The sequence below is a fragment of the Triturus cristatus genome, chromosome 7, assembly GCF_964204655.1.
Source record: "Triturus cristatus chromosome 7, aTriCri1.1, whole genome shotgun sequence".
Lineage (NCBI taxonomy): Eukaryota > Metazoa > Chordata > Amphibia > Caudata > Salamandridae > Triturus > Triturus cristatus.
The window spans coordinates 1,327,468,762-1,327,473,761 of NC_140590.1; the positions used below are offsets into that span (position 1 = coordinate 1,327,468,762).

The window sequence follows — 5,000 nt, forward strand, 5'->3', positions numbered from 1 at the left end:
CCGGGGGCCCGGGGAGGCTGTCCCTGGCCTGGCTGGAGGTCCGGAAGCTGGGCCCAGTGCTGGAGCGCTGTCCCAGGGTGCGGCTCCGTCCCAGAGTCCGGGAGCCCACCCCCCGTCCTGCGAGCCAGCTGAGGGTACGGGGCGCTAGGGAAGAGAGGGTCCACCGGGGCCCGGGGAGGCTCTCCCCGGCCTGGCTGGGGGTCCGGAAGCTGGGCCCGGTGCTGGAGCTCCGTCCCAGGGTGCGGCTCCGTCCCGGGGTGCGGGAGCCCCCTGTCCCGCAAGCCAGCCGAGGGTCCGGGCGCTGGGGACAGGGTGTCCACCGGGGCCCGGGGAGGCTCTCCCCGGCCTGGCTGGGGGTCCAGGAAGCTGGGCCCGGTGCTGGAGCTCCGTCCCAGGGTGCGGCTCCGTCCCGGGGTTGCGGGAGCCCCCTGTCCCGCAAGCCAGCCGAGGGTCCGGGAGCTGGGGACAGGGTGTCCACCGGGGCCCGGGGAGTCTCTCCCCGGCCTGGCTGGAGGTCTGGGAGCTGGGCCCGGTGCTGGAGCTCCGTCCCGGGGTGCGGGAGCCCCCTGTCCCGCAAGCCAGCCGAGGGTCCGGGCGCTGGGGACAGGGTGTCCACCGGGGCCCGGGGAGGCTCTCCCCGGCCTGGCTGGAGGTCCGGGAGCTGGGCCAGGTGCTGGAGCTCCGTCCCGGGGTGCGGGAGCCCCCTGTCCCGCAAGCCAGCCGAGGGTCCGGGTGCTGGGGTCGGGTGTCCACCGGGGCCCGGGGAGTCTCTCCCCGGGCCTGGCTGGGGGTCCGGAAGCTGGGCCCGGTGCTGGAGCTCCGTCCCGGGGTTGCGGGAGCCCCCTGTCCCGCAAGCCAGCCGAGGGTCCGGGCGCTGGGGACAGGGTGTCCACCGGGGCCCTGGGAGGCTCTCCCCGGCCTGGCTGGGGGTCCAGGAAGCTGGGCCCGGTGCTGGAACTCCGTCCCGGGGTGCGGGAGCCCCCTGTCCCGCAAGCCAGCGAAGGGTCCGGGCGCTGGGGACGGGGGTCCACCGGGGCCCGGGGAGTCTCTCCCCGGGCCTTGCTAGGCTCCGTGTGCCCGGAGAAGGCTCCCCGGCCTGGCTGCTTTCAGAAGCAAGGACCGGGCCCGTGAGCCGGGGTGGCTTGCTTTTTTATTCTACGCTGGCGGAACGGACTTTTCCGCCCACCCCTATACGACCGTGTGGTGCGGGAGCACCCGTCCTGCGGCCTGGTGAGGGTCCGGGTGCCCGTGACGGGGTCCATCGGGCCAAGGGAGGCTCCCCAGACCTGGCTGGGATCAGAAGCAGGGACCGGGCCAGGTGGGTGTGTGGCTGGCTAAGTCTTTTCCTTGCGGAAGTAGGAGTTTGGTTAGGGCTGGGCGGAATTTGCGGAATGTCTTTTCGTGGAATTTTGAAAAAAAAATTGTTGAAAACGAGCACACAACCTGAGGGACCGTGTGCCCGGGACTGGGGTCCCTCGTGCTTGGACAGGCTCCCCTATCTCCCCGGCCTGGCTGCGTTGAGAAGTAGGGACCGGCCCCGGGCCTCCTGATGTTTGGTCAGGGCCTGGGATCCCACGTCCTGCGGCCTGCCAAGTGTCCATCTGCCCGGGACAAGGGACCCTGGTGCAGAGCCCCGGAGCCCTGCAAGGGCAGGCAGGAGCCCTACCGCTATGGCTCAGTGTGGGCAGCTGGGAGTCCTTTCGGTCCCGGCCATCTGGTCGCACCTTTCCCTCGGCCATCTGGTCGCGCACAATGCTTTCCAATAGGGCGACCAGATGGCCGGGCCAGCCTGGAAGTCCCGATGAGGGTCCATTCGCCTCGCGGATCCCAGCCAGGGCTCCAGGAGGTCGGGCGCGTCCGCGCCTAGGGTCCCCTCCGTCACTCGGAGCGCGAGGGTTACAAGAAAGGTGGGTAGCCTTCCTCCGGATTAGTAGGGGCAGGGTATGCCGGTACACCCCTCCTGGGGATTGCGGTTCTCAGGCGGGGACCAGATGGGCCAAGCCCGGACGACACTTCCCCGGGGCTTCCGGTGCTCCCTCCTCCAGCCCGCGGCGAGGCAAAGTGCCCAGGCCAGGCTCCATGGGTCCCCTGGGCGTCCACCGAGGCCTGCAGCCCCAAAGCCCTGCAGCCCTGGAGCCCTTCAGCCCGGAGCCCTGGAGCCCTGCAGGCCCGGAGCCCTGCAGGCCCGGAGCCCTGCAGCCCCGGAGCCCTGCAGGCCCGGAGCCCTGCAGCCCCGGAGCCCTGCAGCCACCGAGGCCTGCAGCCCTGCAGCCCTGCAGCCCTGGAGCCCTTCAGCCTTCAGCCCGGAGCCCTGGAGCCCTGCAGGCCCGGAGCCCTGCAGGCCCGGAGCCCTGCAGCCCTGCAGCCCCGGAGCCCTGCAGGCCCAGAGCCCTGCAGCCCTGGAGCCCCGGAGCCCTGCAGCCACGGAGCCCTGCGTGGGCAGGCGGGAACCCTAGCGCGAAGGCTCGGGGTTGGACAGATGGGAGTCCTGTCACTCCCGTCCATCTGGTTGCACCTCTCCCCTCGGCCATCTGGTCGCGCGCAATGCTTTCCAATGGGGCGACCAGATGGCCAGGCCGGCCTGGAAGTCCCGATGAGGGTCCATTCGCCTCGCGGGTCCCAGCCAGGGCTCCAGGAGGTCGGGCGCGTCCGCGCCTAGGGTCCCCTCCGTCACTCGGAGCGCGAGGGTTACAAGAAAGGTGGGTAGCCTTCCTCCGGATAAGTAGGGGCAGGGTATGCCGGTACACCCCTCCTGGGGATTGCGGTTCTCAGGCGGGGACCAGATGGGCCAAGCCCGGACGACACTTCCCCGGGGCGTCCGGTGCTCCCTCCTCCAGCCCGCGGCGAGGCAAAGTGCCCAGGGCGGGCTCCATGGGTCCCCCGGGCGTCCACCGAGGCCTGCAGCACTGGAGCCCTTCAGCCCGGAGCCCTGGAGCCCTGCAGGACCGGAGCCCTGCAGCCCTGGAGCCCTGGAGCCCTGCAGCCCTGCAGCCCCTGAGCCCTGCAGCCACGGAGCCCTGCGTGGGCAGGCAGGAACCCTAGCGCGAAGGCTCGGGGTTGGACAGATGGGAGTCCTTTCAGTCCCGTCCATCTTGTTGCACCTCTCCCCTCGGCCATCTGGTCGCGCGCAATGCTTTCCAATGGGGCGACCAGATGGCCGGGCCGGCCTGGAAGTCCCGATGAGGGTCCATTCGCCTCGCAGATCCCAGCCAGGGCTCCAGGAGGCCGGGCGCGTCCGGGCCTAGGGTCCCCTCCATCACTCGGAGCGCGTGGGTTACAAGAAAGGGGGGTAGCCTTCCTCCGGATTAGTATGGGCAGGTTATGCTGGAAGACCCCTCCGGGGCTGGCGGTTCTTTTTCCGGGGACCAGATGGGCAACGCCCGGGCAACATCCTCCCAGGCTTCACTCCTCCGGCCCGCGGCGTGGCAAAGTGCCCAGGGACGGGCTCCACGGGTCCCGGGCAGTCCTACCCCCGGGGCGCCCGGGCCCGAGAGCTCCGTCGGTCCTCCCCGTGCCCGAGTCCCAGCCGCTGTCCCCCAGCCCCCGGGAAGCAGAGAGCCCACCGAGCCCATGGTTCAGGCAGGAGCCCTACCGCTATGTAGCCTTCCTCCGGATTACTAGGGACAGGGTACTCTGGGACCCCTCTCGGTCCTCAGCCGGCAGCTGGATGGGCCCGGATGCTGCCCCGGTCCTGTCCCGGGGACTGCCGCGTGGCAGGGTGCCCGGGACAAGGGGTCCGTATGGTCCCGGGAGGCTTCCCCTGCGCCTGCGGGCCTGGGAGCACCGGCTGGCTCCAGGGGCCCAGCCAGGCCCTGGGCCCCGTACCCCGGCCTGCGGCACTGCCAAAGGCCTGGGACGGGGTTCCGTTGTGTCCGGGGAGCCTCCCCAGGCCTGTCTGGGTTCAATGGCCCTTGGGGGCCCCGGGGAGGGCGGCCTCCCCGCCCCGGGCTCCGTCCCGGGTCCTGCCGCGCGGCAGGGTGCCCGGGGTGGGCCCCGGAGGGCCCGGGGAGGCTTCCCCTGCGCCTGCAGTCCTGGGAGCCCCGGCTGGGTCCAGGGGCCCGGTCGGGCCCCGGGTCGGGGTCTCCGGGCCACGGCCCCCCGGCCTGCGGCACTGCCAAAGGCCTGGGACGGGGTTCCGTTGTGTCCGGGGAGCCTCCCCAGGCATGTCTGGGTTCATTGGCCCCTGGGGGCCCCGGGGAGGGTGGCCTCCCCGGGCTCCGTCCCGGTTCCTGCCGCGCGGCAGGGTGCCCGGGACGGGGTCCGGAGGGCCCGGGGAGGCTTCCCCTGCGCCTGCGGTCCCGGGAGCCCAGGCTGGGTCCAGGGGCCCGGCCGGGCCCTGGGTCGGGGTCTCCGGCCCCGGGCCCCGTCCCCCGGCCTGCGGCACTGCCAAAGGCCTGGGACGGGGTTCCGTTGTGTCCGGGGAGCCTCCCCAGGCCTGTCTGGGTTCATTGGCCCCTGGGGGCCCCGGGGAGGGCGGCCTCCCCGCCCCGGGCTCCGTCCCGGGTCCTGCCGCGCGGCAGGGTGCCCGGGACGGGGTCCGGAGGGCCCGGGGAGGCTTCCCCTGCGCCTGCGGTCCCGGGAGCCCCGGCTGGGTCCAGGGGCTTGGCCGGGCCCCGGGTCGGGGTCTCCGGCCCCGGGCCCCGTCCCCCGGCCTGCGGCACTGCCAAAGGCCCGGGACGGGGTTCTGTTGGGTCCGGGGAGCCTCCCCAGGCCTGTCTGGGGTCATTGGCCCCTGGGGGCCCCGGGGAGGGCGGCCTCCCCGCCCCTGGCTCCGTCCCGGGTCCTGCCGCGCGGCAGGGTGCCCGGGACGGGGTCCGGAGGGCCCGGGGAGGCTTCCCCTGCTCCTGCGGTCCCAGGAGCCCCGGCTGGGTCCAGGGGCCCGGCCGGGCCCCGGGTCTGGGTCTCCGGCCCCGGGCCCCGTCCCCCGGCCTGTGGCACTGCCAAAGGCCCGGGACGGGGATTCCGTTGTGTCCGGGGAGCCTCCCCAGGCCTGTCTGGGT

At 73.2% G+C, this 5,000-nt stretch overlaps 1 protein-coding gene across 1 annotated transcript in view; it reads right to left on the minus strand.

Moving 5' to 3' along the window:
* The window catches only part of LOC146811962 (uncharacterized), a 271,293-nt gene that overhangs the window by 92,153 nt on the left and 174,140 nt on the right, over positions 1-5,000 (minus strand). The window lies entirely within an intron of this gene.